The sequence below is a fragment of the Rattus rattus genome, chromosome 15 (assembly GCF_011064425.1).
Source record: "Rattus rattus isolate New Zealand chromosome 15, Rrattus_CSIRO_v1, whole genome shotgun sequence".
NCBI classification, from domain to species: Eukaryota; Metazoa; Chordata; class Mammalia; order Rodentia; family Muridae; genus Rattus; species Rattus rattus.
In genome coordinates, this window is record NC_046168.1 from 39,681,939 (window position 1) to 39,697,223 (window position 15,285).

Genomic DNA, 15,285 nt, shown 5'->3' on the forward strand with positions numbered 1-15,285 from the left:
TTTACTGTTTCTGGCTGCTGTTTTGCACCTATGCCTAATACCTGTCTTCAAGACTGATGACCCCTGTGGGAAGAAAATCATGTTTCTGGCTTTCAGAATTGGGCAAATCGAAGCCAGGTGGGCATCTTTGTTTGAAATCATTCTGTTCTTGGAAAATATGGGACTGGATTAATTGAGATACTTGAGGGTTGGCATGTAAGCATTTGTAGATTTTTATCTTAGGCTAATAAAGGGTTGTGCAAAATGACTAACCTGTATTCTTGCTCTACAATGGCCTGGGTTTCTGAGTAGTCTCTGCAGGTGGGAAATCTGTTGCTGAAAACTTTGAGTGAGTAGGACTGATATGTTTTACAAGTTCTGCTGATCACAAACTCTGTACTGATGGTTATAAGCTGGTGTATTTAGAAGCTTGACTGGGCTGGGTAGATGCTTGCCCAGCATATCTGAAGACCCAGGTTCAATGCTCAGAAGCACAAAGATTAATTAATTAATTAACTAGTAACTGCTAGATAGATGTTAGCCCTCTTCTCTGCTATCTAATATTTAATCCTCCAACCTTCTGCCTATATTTCTTTTTGTCCTTTTATTGGATAGGTTCTTTTCTCACATAATATATTCTGATTATGGTCTCCTCCCCACCCCCCCTTCCCTCCCCCCTATTCCTCCTGGTAACCCTCCACCTTCCCTCCCATCTGGATCCACTGGCTCTCTGTGTCTCATTAGAAAAGAACATTGGCTGTATTTCTTGCTGGATACAAACTGAAACTAATATTACTTTTATCACAGTATCAAAATCCAAAGATCACACACCTTCCCTAGGTGGGCACAGTGTCCTCCTGTGCTAGCATGCATTTTCTATTTCTGTTCATTGTCACCCAAATACTTTTCTGTCCTTAGCCCCTAACCAGCAGTGAAGCCGATTGGTGCTACAGCTATGGTTATGTTCTCTGCCCAACGTGCTTGTTTCCTCACTAGGGTAGTGACCTATTACTTGGCCCATGTTTTACCACTTTCTGGTACCCCATGTCTTTTGGTGCAGGTTTCTGTGCTGTTTGCTTCTCCAATCTTTACGTTCCTTCTCCCCTCTAGTGACACAAGTGCCTGCTCCTCCTGTGTTCTCCTTATGTTAATGATTTTCTTGCCTAGGCTAGAGTGGCTTGGCTTACATAGGTATGCGTGTATGTGTGTGTGTGCGTATGTGTGTGTATTTGGGTCACTAAGTGCCCTTTTTCTAGTATTTCAATTGCCAGAAAGTTTAATATGTGAATTTCTCCCATTGCGGTTCATCAAGTGCTATTTCTGCACTTCTAGAAAAGCCTTGTATAGTAAAGGAATAAAGTCTTCACCTTTTCATTCGTAAATTGAATAACGATGTTCCTGATACAGACCTCAGCACATGGGTTCGAAGCCTCGAGGATGTCCATGATAATTCAGTGAATACATATGTAAGGACACTTATGTTTACAGCCTATCCTTACTTGTGAAGGGAGAGACTGCAGTAAGGAGAGTGCTGTGCTGAGGAAGGTGAGCTGAGATCACTTCCAGCCCAGAAGGCGCTAGCTCTAGTACTAAGCTCGAAAGGCAGTTGACTGGAAGTTACACAAAGCACCAGCTCCTGGAAACCGAGCGCTGGGGCTAGGAGCTGCACCGGATATCTGCCCATTGTTCTCTGTGCTTTGGGAAGCACTGATAAGGCTGGATCAACACTGGGGACAAGTGAAGTTAAGCAAAACAAAATGGTGGTATAGATCTGAGCAGAGAGAAGGATCGCTAGTTGAATTGATGACGAAACAACAAGTCTTGAATCTGGTGGTTAGTCTTCGATGCCGGGTGCTTGTGGCCCTGGGGAGGTTACTGCGGGAGAGAGACTCGCTTCTTCTGAGTGGATGGGAGAATGCACTGTAAATGCTGTTCATAGCCCAGGCATTTGGCCTTCTATTCAAGGAAAAGGTAGAAGAAAAAGAAATAGGCATGCTTGTAGAAATGTCTGTGAACTAGAAGACAAGACCATGCGAGAAAGGGCACGGGGATGGAGAGCCCTGCTGGAGAGGATGAGGACCAGAGCAGGCTTAAGTGGGTGCCGCAGGGCAGCCTGGGAGTCAAGGGCAGCCAGCAAATAGGCTGTGGGAGAGGGAGGGCCTCCTCCTTCTGCCTATTGTTTGGTCCCAGAGTAGGCTAGGAAGTACTGCTACCAGGGGCAAGAGGCATTGAGATAAAAAACAAAAACAAAACAACTCAGAATCCTAAACTGCCCCAGGGAACGGCTTTCTAGCGAGGGGAAGGTCTGATGAGCAGTTAGCTGGTTTCTAAATTTGTTTTTCTGCCTTTCAAAACAGCTCTGTACGGTTCTGTGCTACAGCTCTACCTCACTCCAGAGGAAAGCGTTCTGATACACTTTGGAAAGATTTTCAATAACGAGGTCTTTCTAAATAACTTTCAGTTTCTCCAAGAAATCAGTCAGCCACAATGCCCTTCCCCCAAGAATTCCAGTTAGTCAAAGTTTTACTGAAACATGTCAGCACTGAAAAATGCAGAAGGCAGTTAAGTGCGTCCAATAAAAAAGGCGTAAGAAATTTCTCACATCTGCGCAAGAGCAACAGTGTCTGGGTCTTCAGCTGCCAGCTATTTCAAACATGCGATATCAGAGGCATAGAAGCCCACTGGCTCCAAAAAGAAACACAAAGGGGAGCCCTGGCTCCTCACAGAAAGGCGGCCTCTTCCCAGGGGTCCAGGACACACGTGCTTGCATTCTAGAGAACATTCCCAAATATTAACTAGGAAATTACCCATGAGCTTCACCAGCGCGTGTGCATGGTGTGTGGAGAGGGGTGTGGGGGGGGGGTCAGAGGACAACCTTGTGCAGTTGATTCCCTCCTACCTTTATGTGGGTTCCAGGGGTTGAACTCTGGTACTGCACAGCAAGAGCTTTCGCCTGCTAAACGATTTTACTAACGTCTAATGGTTTAAGAGTTGCGAATGGCCGGAGCACTACCAAATAAATGCACTCCAGGCTTTATCTAAAAACAGATCTGTAATCTTGTGTACAGTGTACACACGCAGAGAACCGAGATCAGGTGTGTTTGTGAAGCAGTTGGCAGAGGGTGTGGAGAAACCTGATCCTGCACGTCGTAAATTATGAAGTGTTTACACCTGTCAGCCCTGTCTGGGTCCCTGCTAATGATACCTTAACAACTAGCCAGTGTGTGACACAACCCAAAGGGCCATCCTTTTCAAGCTCTGTGATGTGGGCAAGGACTTTGCCACCGGGTTCTGGTGGTTCTAGAAAGGTGACTTGGCTCCTTTCTAGATGCACAGGTCAATGGGAAGGGCCTCACCCAAGGGCCTTTGAACTGGCCACAGGTTCTAAAGTATCAGAAGGGGCCAAAGGTCCATAAAGGAACAATCAGAAAAGCAGCAATGTTTATAACTTGGGTGCGCAGCCATTGAATCGTGTCCCGCTGGCCCACAAAATAGTGTGAACATGGAGGGATGTATGTGCTCATTGGCGTATGTACACACATGGAGGCTGGAGATAGATTGCTGGTGTCATCTTTGCTTTCTGTCTTTCGGGCTTTGAGACAGGTTCTCTCGATGAAACAGAAGCTCCTCTGTTCAGGAACACACTTTACAAACACAAAGCAGCCTTTACAGACACACCGTCACAGCTAGCTTTCTTATTAAATGTGGGTTCTGAGGACCCAAACTCAGGCCCCCGTGCTCGCATAGCAGGCACCTTACAGACTGAGCTGTCTTTCTCTCCAGCACCTGATTACCTTCCCCACTTCTAGTACAATGCCCTATGCAGACTAAGTGGCAACTGGGTGGCATGTATTAAATGTTTAGTGAATTAAAGATCAGAGAAATGGCTGTAGGTAGATGGGACAATACACATAGTAGTTAGGAATGTGTGCTTTGGAGCCAGCTTGGCCAGGTCCAAACCCCTGATCCCCACTGACTAGTTAGTGTGTGGCCTTGGGGAGTCTCCTCACCTATAAAATGGGGTTAATAACAGCTTGCACCTGAAGGTGTCGTAAGGATGAAATAACCGACTCATTACATAGCAACAGCCTAGTCGGAGTCTGACACCGGGGAAACCTACAAAACACTGTTCTGCAAGAATAAATCGCTTTGAGCAGAGAACTCACTGATGAAAACATGCTACACAAAGGCAAGCAGGTACTTTTGGTCATTGATTCAAGAAAGACAAGCAGCCTGTGCATGCCCAATAGCCTCCCTCTTCTTAAGCTATAAACGTTGTAAACGTGTGCTTTTACCATTCAGAATCCAAATGAAATTGTACATACATAATCTTCCTTTTAAAATAAAAAGAAGTCCAGTATAAATCTTTAACAGCAAGGAGCTAATTTTTTCTAAAATATTTTTCCCTTTTGGAGGAAAAGAACTGCTTAGTAGAGTCTGTTTCCTTTTTGGAAATAAATTCACATCTGGGATGCCAAATTTCAATCTTAATGCAGCATTGAACAGCTGAGTTATAATTTGTTAACCTCCTGGAATGCACAGACTTCTGATGGGAACGTGGGAAAGAGCATTTATCTTTTCAGTTCAATGAAAATGGAGCCCACGATCGTTTAGAGAACTGAGAGAAAAATTCATACTTAAAAATTAAGACCATGTGTGCTAGGGTGTGTCCACATAACTATAACCCTGGACACCATGAGATTCTTCCTATGGTCAGAGTTGTCTGTTTTTTACCAATGAGCAGACACATTAGTAATTCATATATTGGTATGAGAGTACTGTAGACGGTGGTGATTTAAACAAGGAGCTCACAACATCTGGCTCAAATAGATGTACCTGTAGCCATAGTGAATGCCTTCGGACTCAGAATAAAACGCTGCACTTGAACAAGGGAAGAGACAGAATTCAAAGCTGTTTCCTTAATAGGCAACTTTCACCCATATAACAACCTTCTTATAGATAACCGTAAGTCTTGATATACCAAAATAACTTATTGAAATGGAAAAAATTACCCTTATTCACAAAACCGGACATTCTTCATTTACCCTGGCTAGATTGTTTGATTCTTCTTTTGGTTTGTTAGGGGCCTAAGGTTAATGATACCCTCAGAGACTGGAAACACCCACTCCAGAGCCATCAGTGTCTTGACTTATTAAGTTATGCCAATTTCACAACCAGAATCCATTAGTTAATTTAACACAGTCAGAGAAAAACTCATTTGTCTCCTTCACTGTGTGTCTCACAGTCAAAGCGACACCTGAGCACCACTGTCTGGTGGAGGGGGACAGTAAAGTCCTCCTCCCACCCCTCCCACCCCTGGGCACAGCCATTCACAGCCCTGGAGTGGATGTGTGAGGCCGTATATAATTACTAAGCCACAGCAGCCCCCACAGCCCACTGGGGATCCATGAAGTATCTATGCCGTGAAGCACAGTTTTGTAGGTCTTTGATCAGGACTTACACAACTGCTGTTTGCATTCGGAGAGCTGGAAATGCAAAGTCAGGGTTTCAGATGGGCAGAGAAGATCAAGGGCTGTTAAAATGCTGACCCTTCCGCCAGGGTCCTATCTCAGGCTCATTAGCTGAGTGGACACCTGAGCCTAGTCTGTTTCAATACCGATGACAACGCTCAGTTTTATCCGGATAATATGCCCGAGCTGGCTTTCCTGGAGTTCAGCTGCTTCTGCACTCTCTATCAGCTTGGTATTCAATGTAGGCTAGAGTTGGGCTGGCAAGAGGTAGTCAGGTCTGTATGGTTGCTTCTCCTTTTAGGAGAGTTGTTTCCTAAATGCACATTCTGTTTGTAGGTGTGAGAGATAGCAGGATGTTGGCTAAAGCCTGTTAACCACTTTTGATTTCAAAGGATTATGTTGGAAGTAGGGGAGGCCTGCTCCCCGTTAATCACTTAAGAATATTATGTAGCCATTAAGGAGATGAGACAGGGAAGAGGCAGCAGAAGAAAGACTTCACTTTTGTTGATTGCATGATTAACTCTAGTGAGGCTGAAGTACTGGAAATTGCTTTACAACTAGATCCACTTAACTGATATGGCCTAAAGGAAACCTTATCTACACTACAACTTAATCCCCCATGAGGAGAACCTGACAATGAAAAAGGAACCAGCATTGTTCCTCTACCCATCTCTTACTTTTTAACCTGCATGTTAGTTCTCTTTGGTTTTATTAATGTTTAAAATTAGAGACAGAAGCCAGGTTGGGGGTGGGGGTGCCTTTAATCCCAGCACCCAGGAGGTACAGGCAGGCGGATCTCTGTGAGTTCGAAATCAGACTGGTCTAGGGAGCCAGTTCTTAGGACAGCCAGAGAGAGACACACAAAGAAAACCTGTCTTGAAAAAGAAAAACAAAACAAAACAGCAAAAACCAAACCAAACCAAGCCAAAACGGTGATAGAATTTATTATGACATCTTTTTTTTAAAAAAAAAAAAAAAAAAACCTAAAACGTTTTTAAAGAATGTATGTGTTAGGTATGGGGTCCCGCATACGTTTATGTGTAGCGGACATATGCAGGAACCCTTAGAGGCCAGAGAAGGCACTGGAACTGTAAGAGGTTGTGAGCCACCTTCTGGGTGCTGGGACATCGCTTCAGCCCCTCAAATGACATTTTCGTACAAATGTCCAAGGTATGCACCTCCCATAGCTTCCTTCCCTCTCCTGCTCCCTCCTTCATTACCCTTCTTTCTCCCAAATAATCTTTTCTGTCTCCCCCCTCTCCCCACTGCCCAATCCGAGAGGGGAAATAGGTTCTAAATGTGAGAGAAAATATGCTTTTGCATTCCCTCCCACTATAACCCTCTTGTTCTTCCCTCTCTTCTCTTTAGACCCCTTCCTCTCTCCACACGTTCCTCCTGCATTCATCACACACACACACACACACACACACACACACACACACTGCAGTCTACATGTGAGAGAAACATGATCTTTTTTTTTTTTATGAGTCTGACTTTTGCTTATCGTGATAATATCCACCTCTGTTTACTTTCCTGCAGATGGGAAAATTTCATTTTTCCTTTATGATGGGAATGGGAACACAACATTGCATATTTAACACTCATCTCTTGGTGGACGGCTAGGCTGGTTTCATAACTTGTGTGTGGTTTTTTTTTTTTTTTTTTTTTTTGCTATGATAAATATGGGTTTGCAGTCATCTCTCACAGGCTCACTTGGAAGACTTTGGAAATATGCCCGGAGCGATGTACCTGGATCGTATGGTGATCTATTCCCAGCCTTTTGAGAAGCCTCCACATTGATTTCTACAGTGCTGCACTCGTGTGCATTCCCCAGCAGCATGGCCCCCTTTTCTCTAAGTCAGTCCTTCTTTTAGTAAGAGCCTCGTGCCTTTTAGACTTGAAAGATACTAAATTAGTGGCACCTGACTTGGACTTTCATTCGTCAGACAGGTTCGTATCCTCAAATCTGAGCTGCTGGTCTGCTATAATTCAATCCAATCCGTGAACTTGTGCCGCACTGGTTTTGAGTCCTAACAAGACATTCTTCACGATGCTATGGGCTCTGACCGCCTAAAACTAAGAAGAAGTCTTTGCTAGAACTGACTTATTTGACAAGAAAAAGACATAAGACAACGGTCAAATCACTGAAAAAGAAAAAAGAAAAAGAAAAGCGTTAGGAAAAGCATTTGGGTAAATTGAGGCTGAAAGTGTGTAGGTTGGCTCACATCGGATTTCAGCTGGCAGACGGACAGACCGTCCCCCTGAGCCTCATGGCTCGCTGCGATGAGGCCACTTTCTGAGGAGCATCTTGAATCACATAAGTTAATTGATTAATTACTACTGTGTTGTTCAAGCACGTTGCAGTGTCACGTGACAAGGGCCGGGGGCGACCTTTCAGAGGAAGGCTCCCCTCCCCTGCCATGTGGGAGCAGGGAAGGAACTCGGGTTGGTTGTTAGGCTTGGCAAGTGCCTTGGCCCACTGGACCACCTTTTCCGAAAGCAGTTGTTTGAGCAATGCTTTCCCAAGTGCAGAAAAAAAAAGCCCATGTATTTTCTTGCATTGAAGCATTAGAAATAGTTTGTTTTATCATCACCATCATTATCACCACCATCACCACCACCACCACCATCATCACCATCACCATCATTATCACCACCATCACCACCACCATCACCATCATCACCATCATCACCATCGCTGCCATCATCACCATCATCACCATTGTCACCACTACCACCACCATCACCACCACCACCACCACCACCACCACCATTGTTAATATTTTAAAGCAAGCCAAGATCTGTTTGTTTGATTTGACAGTGCTTATCTTTTGGACATTTTCCATTCTCCTCATTCAGCACCAACATAACAAAGCCTTTGCTGGCCCGGAACTTGCTCTATAGACCAGACTGGCCTTAGCCCCCACCCCCAAAACCTCCCCGCCCCCTTATCTCTGCTCCTCCAGTGCTGGGATTCCAGGGATGTGCCATCCACCAGGCAATTGCCTTTTTTGGTGGTGGTGTTTTTTAAGTTCAGATAAACAGGTGTTTAATGTTAGGTCTGACTGACAGCAATTACCTTCTTCTTGAATTTATATTTTCCTGGTAGTAGCTTTGGTGACAGCGTTAACTCCATTGTCAGGAGTAGATTAAATAAATATCATCTTCTCGAACTCCAGGGATTCTGGACTAGCTACACCCTTCTCTGTTCTTTTATTGTCCATATAATTGAATAAAATATCTACTCTAATGCAATCATAAGGTCACAGATTCAATAATACAGAACCTCAGAATACAAAATTTACTTTTCTCAAGATAAAAATCTTTTTTTTTCCTCTGATGGGCCTTATATACACTCAGCTGTAGTTGCAGCAAAGTAATGAGGTCAGGGATCCCATAGACTACTGAGGTGTGTTACTTTAAGAATCCTAACATCTTACATTTCATCAGCTTGTGTTCTGAGGACAAAGACAGACATCACTTATCAGCATGCTGAGTTACCAGGGTGTGCACAAACCATAGAACTTTAAAATGAAAAATTTAATGCAGTCTATAAGAACCACTTACTTCAAGGACATCATCTCCTATGAAGTAAAACCCAACTTGACTTAAACCATGATAGAGAAATCTAAAGCATACAGAGTTTTCCGTGTGTACTACATATGTGCATAGACTCTACTTTGCAGTGTGGTCTTAGCACATCTGTCCCCTCCAGGAACTTCACATCCTCTGAGGACAGGGATTGTATGTAGCACTATTCACTGCCCCAGTTATTCACACACCAAGCATTTGTGAGCCCTTGCCGGCCGGGCTCAGCCTCTAGTGGTGTGGACAGATTAGTAAACAACAGTGTCTGTTTGATGGTTGTGATAGAGCATGCTCAGGTGCTGTGGGACCATGAAGAGGGACGCTAGTTGTCAGTGGGAACCAGAGGACTTCACAGAAGAGGGGATGTTTGGGGGAAGTCTTAAGGGAGGGATAAGAATCCCAAAAGCAGAAACAAAGATAGAGCAGAAAGCTGGGCTGGGCTGTGGAGGAGACATCAATGAATACATACATATACATATACACATACACATACATATACACATACATATACATATACATTTACACATGCGCGCACGCGCGCACACACACACACACACACACACACACACACACACACACACACACACACACACACACACACACACACACAATCATTAAAATAAAGCCAAATGCTGAAGGAAGAGAAGTGCAAGATACAAAGGGAAACAAAGAAAGAAAATGGAACACCTAGAAGAGCCATCCTTCCAAATCCTTTAGTCAACTGTCTAATTCAAGTGAGTTGTGGAAATTTCCAGAACATTGCCATTAGGGAAAGTTGATTGGAATCTGGAGCAGACTGTTAACCTCAGGTAGCAGACAGGAGAGCCCCAGTGTCGTGTGGAGGCAGAGCAGCTCACCCGCTGCTCTCTGAGAAGATTGCACAGATTTCTAAATCCTGTTTCCGTCCTGCTCCTCATCCATCACCCACCCTCATCTTTGTGTGGCTAAGGTCCTCAATAGGACCTGGCTCTTAGACAGTCCTCACTCAGTTTAAATTGTTGGAAGGGATTTGAAATAGACTGGTTGCTCTGGGTTGTTCAGTGGTGTGGTTGGCAAAAGAAGCCATGGACCTAGTGAACCGTGGGCAACCCTAGCGGCTGCACGGAGCTCCTGTCTTTTTATATAGGCATGATGCTGGAAAACGGACCCTAAAAATGCAGCCTTTCTTAACCCAAAGGAATTCTTTACATTTCCAATAAGTTTTGCAGTCAAAGCCTCTATTTCTATTCAGAGAAGCAACAAAATAGGTCCAACTCCAGTTCAAGGGACAGAAGGCTGTGCTTACAAAGTATGGAATCCAGGAAAAACTGGCCAACTCCAAGGACACTGAGAGAAGATGCGAACATGCAAAGTTCAAAATGATTAGTGGTACAGATACTTAAGTCTTCAGTTGCCAACCCCAGGGACACTGAGAGAAATGTGTAATGATGGGATATACGTTACACATTTTTTAATGGGTCGGCAACTTTTCATCCTAATAGTGACCAAGGGAAGGAAAGTGCCATTAACCCATTTCACATCCAAGAAACCTGAAGTTCACAGAGATAAAACAGCCAGGCCAAGGCCACACTGGTCCCACTGGAAAGAATCTGCCAGTCTAGAGACTCTTGGAAGGTAAATCCCAGTATCTTGCTCCTCACAAATACTTATTATCTTAACCCAGAATTCAAAGTCCATGTCTACAAAGTGCTCAGGATCCCGTTAGTCTAAGAGATGATAAACCTTCGTACCTGCTCTCAGGATAAAGAATTGTCAAGATGGGAAAGCAGGCAGACATTCAAGTGGAATAAATAACCAAGCACAGTGAGGGCAGATGGAGATAAGGAAGAATCGGGGTTGGAGATAGCATTGCCTAGATCTTCACCCCAAATATTTTTCCTTATGGTAGTTTTTCTTGTCGTTAAAACAATGGCCAAGGCAGCATGCAGAGCATCTGGCTTTTGCTGAAAAACTTCTAAAAGTTGTGTATGTGAATGTAGGTGCCATGTGACACAGTGCGATCTTATTCAGATTCTATAGGAGGAAAACCCATGAACATAACTTGTTCTACATAAAGTCTGTAACCCCAACTGCAGCATTGGCTGGTGGGAGCTCTGTAATTACTGGTAGGATTTTCAGTGGTGACTGCTGACGGTTTCTTTCAAGGCTTGACAGCTCCCCTCCTGATATTTATGTGATTCTTGCTAGGAGCTCTAGATTCACAACTCCTGGTGCTTGTAATGAGGAAAAGAACACAATACAAATAACACGAGAAGGACTATGAGAGAGACAAATCACATATTCTAGCTACTTTAATTGGGAAACAGCCTTTTCATGGGGTTACTTTCCCTTCAGCTGAGATAATTAAGCCCGGGCTGACACTGGTGACCAGTGCCTGATGATATATAGATGGTTACTAACAATGCAGCAATCAGTAATCAAAATTTATATTTCCCAGGTTACGGGAGCACGGTTGAAGAGAAAGGTGGTTTTGATAAGGCCGGGAGATGGACTTCCTAAGGCGATGTTCACATGACCTCCACTCCTCTCGATTCTGAGTGGGTTAATTAGGCCTGCTTTCTTTCAACCCTGTCAGAGGAGAAAGCACACCTATTGTCTGTGTTTACATTAGGAATACTTTGCAGGCCCCATGCCGGCAAAGAAGTTTCTCTGTGGCTCCCTGTAATTTTTAATGGATTAAATTATATTTGTAAGTGAGGGGTAGGTGGGCACAAAACAAAACTTGGATGTTTTTAAAGCCTCGCCATGAAGCTGGCCTGAGCACAGGGTTTTGAAACAGGATTAATTATCCCTGCCTGTGGCTGAAAGCTTGACAATGGAAGGGATTAGGATTAGAGTTCGGAAAACCTTTGTGTCTGTGTTAGAAGTTCCCAAGCTGGATCTGTTTACTGGTAGATGCCCCTCTGGATCTACTAAAGTTTCCAAAGCCCAGGTCACACCCCCAGGCCAATTAAGTTGGCATCTCTGGGTGTGGTTGGTGCATAGATGGCTTTAAATTTTGAAGCTCTGCAGGCCGTTCCAGTGTGCAGGCCAATTTGAAAGGCACAGAGGTTTAAACCCACAGTGTTAAAGATGTTTATGTTCGATGATAAGACATGGTAATGTGTCTAGCAGTGTAAGAGAAAGAGGACAGCCACATCACAGCAACATCCCTTGCTTCCAAATTTCAAGTTGAAGTTAAAACTGGGATTAGAGACCATTTCCTACTCCAGCGAGAGACCTTGAGCTCCGTGAATAACAGTGGCCCACCCACTGCATGAGAGAATCAACTTCAGACATGATGGCCATGGGGTGGACAGTGAAGACAAGAAATGCCAAGAAAAGAGGAAGTAGGCCTTCTTACTTCCTAGTGTCTGCCTCAGTGCTTGTGAATGGAACAAGTAACAACTGGCAAGGTGTCCTTCTCACCTCCCCAGGTGAGGGCTAGCATGGAAGACACTCTTGATGCTCATATCCCAACACCATGGGTGTCTCTCCATACTGCCATATTTAGCTCAGTAGCCCTGGGTCACTCAGGGATAAATACTATACCAGAGAAAGGACATTGATTCAGTGGCTAAGTAGCAAGTATCCCTTGGGTATCTCCAAAAATGGATTGGATCTTTTTCTGTTCCTTTTTGGCATAGTAGGTACATGAGAAAAAGGTAATGAAGTTATATATCATAGGCTGGAAGTCTGTGCAGAATAGCTGTTCAGGAACAGGAGAGGGGAAAGCCCAAATAAAATAGTAAAACCTTATTTGGGGGAAAAATATATGGAGAGTATGTGCCTTGAGCTTACTGGTTCTTGGCCTTTGATTTCACTGTGTTCCACCTTTGTGAGTTGGCCACATTTATACAGGAAGACCTTATATTGGGCAGTCCTTTTTGTAGCATATACATGGCTGAACACACTGGGAAAGGATTCTGGGGGTAGAAAATTGGCAGGTATCATTGGGTTAAAATTTCAGGTTTGCCCCTGGAGAGAAAGTTGATGAGATTTTTTTGTTTTGTTCCGAATACAGTTAATAGCTGTGTTTGTCAAAAGGAAGAAAGAAAGAAAAGACAGGAAGAGCCTTCCACCCCTCCCCCGAAATCCCATAAAAGAGTGCAGCATGAGAAGTGTATTTCATTCTCCTGTGAACCTTTGCCTCCTCCCTCAGAGACACTGGTACTAGATGCTTACATACTGGAACAAATATGCACAACACATTTTTTTCTAAAACTCAGTCAGTCTTGACTTGCATTTCCATTTTCATTAACAAAAATAGCCCCCTTTTACAGCTGTTGGAGGACTTCATACACTGAAATTTAAAAATATTCAAATATACTCAAATCACACCAAGAATGGTTTAACAATGTGTATGATTTATGATTTTTTTTGTGTGTAAGCCAGCTATTCTGAGGGGGATTTTACACACATTTCATACTTTTAAAACAACCAACTAGCTTTCATATTATATTTTTATATTTTTAATATTTTTATATTATATATTTTATATTAGCACAACACAGGAGAATAGCTGACTTACTCCAAACCAGGACTGAGATTTTTTCCCTTCCCTGGCCCCCAACTTCTCAGCTTTTCATATATTCTCTAACCGAGGTGTATATGTGAGGCTATCCAGGTCAGGGTACTATCTCTTATATGTTTTACAGAAGGACTGGGCTAGAGATCTATCTACCCCTCCCGCTCCCCCAAATAAAACTTCCTCAAGCTGTAGACCAAGAAGAGCTCCAGTGTACTGTTTCACACACTTGTGTGCTAAAGGAGGAAAGCGGTCAGGCAGAATCGCTCTTCCCACCCACGTGGGGAGAGGAAACCGCCTAACCCCATGGTCCACTGAGAGAGTCTGAGAGGACAGTGTGAACGAGAGTTCAGAGCCAGCAACATCTGTATGTCTTCTCTCCAGCTGGCTGGCCCAGCTGTTCTGATGTCAGGAGAAAGTTATGAGTCACTGGGAAGGGATTTGAGACAAGAATGATGTTAAATCAGCTCATGGGGTCTGTTTGTCATTGACAATTGAGTCTCAGCATCAAGCCAGTGGTTGACATTCAGTTGACATTCCTAAAAGGCCACACACCCGTTACCCTCTAGGACTGAGCTACTTTAGAGTGAAATGAAGCGGGATTATGTGGATGCCGTGGGTTTCCCCCCTCAGAAACCTCTGGTTATTGTCCATGTTACTAAATATATTATGGCCATCTCTCTCCTTGCAAGTATGCTTTGACTGTTGACCCATATACCCACTGGTTGGCCAGACTGCAAAGCTAAGTGAGTGATGCTTGGCCAAAACCTGAGGACTCTGCTCTTCAGATTCTAGGCACATTATTTCATCAACAGAAATAGAGGAAAGCAGCTTCTCAGAGAGTCTGAGTCCATAGCACAATTTTGCTGGATCCTCTGTGGTTTCCTGCTGTAAGTAGTGCTCTCCCAGTATGTGGGAGGAAGGATCTCCAGAGGACATAAGAACCATAGGCAAGCAAGCAAGATCTCTCTCCACTCTACACAGAGACCATAAATGTGTAATTTGGCCCCAAGTCTTCTCCAGGGTCCCCTGGATACTTGCTCTTCTGTTCTTCTATTCACCTGGCCCTGCTATACACCACAGTAGGGCAACTCCTGTTTTGTTTCTGACACCGTGGGAAATCCCTCTTTATTCCTAGCAAAGGTCATTTGCTCATAGTCACTACTCACTGCTCTCAGATTCATCTCAGAACGGTTGTCTTCAAGGTAGTGGAAATGACTGCCTTTGCCTTGCACAGCTCCTTTTTTCTTTGTTTTAACAATAATTTTTTAAAAATTCTCTGGAGCCATGGCCCTTCATTATTCACTGAGTATCTTTTAAGAGTTTATGATACATTAGGCTTTGTTCTAGAATGAGGGGTGGTAGTGAAAAAGAGCGTAAATATGCTCACGTGGACTTTATTATATTCTAGGAAGAGGGGGACAGTCCATTGCAAATGAGCTATATATAGGAAAATACTGTGTAGGTTCAACTCAATAGCAAAAAGGTGTGAATAAAATGACAGGAAGTCAGAAAGACGCTCATTTAGGGTCAAGGAGGGCCTATCTGAAGGGTGATGTTTTAACCGAATGACCGTGAACTACATCCATAAACCCTGGTGTGTGATCCTTCTAAAGACAAGTCTGTATAGAGTGCATACCTTTGAGGATATTAAGACAGATTTGGATGGAGCCAAAGGTAAGCTTTAGGGATGGAAAGTGGGAGGCAGGGAGTAGGCAACACCTTTTGTGCTTGGGGTGG

At 43.8% G+C, this 15,285-nt stretch overlaps 1 protein-coding gene across 5 annotated transcripts in view; it reads left to right on the top strand.

Moving 5' to 3' along the window:
- Sema6a (semaphorin 6A) overlaps positions 1 to 15,285 on the top strand; it is a 120,291-nt gene that overhangs the window by 35,519 nt on the left and 69,487 nt on the right. The window lies entirely within an intron of this gene.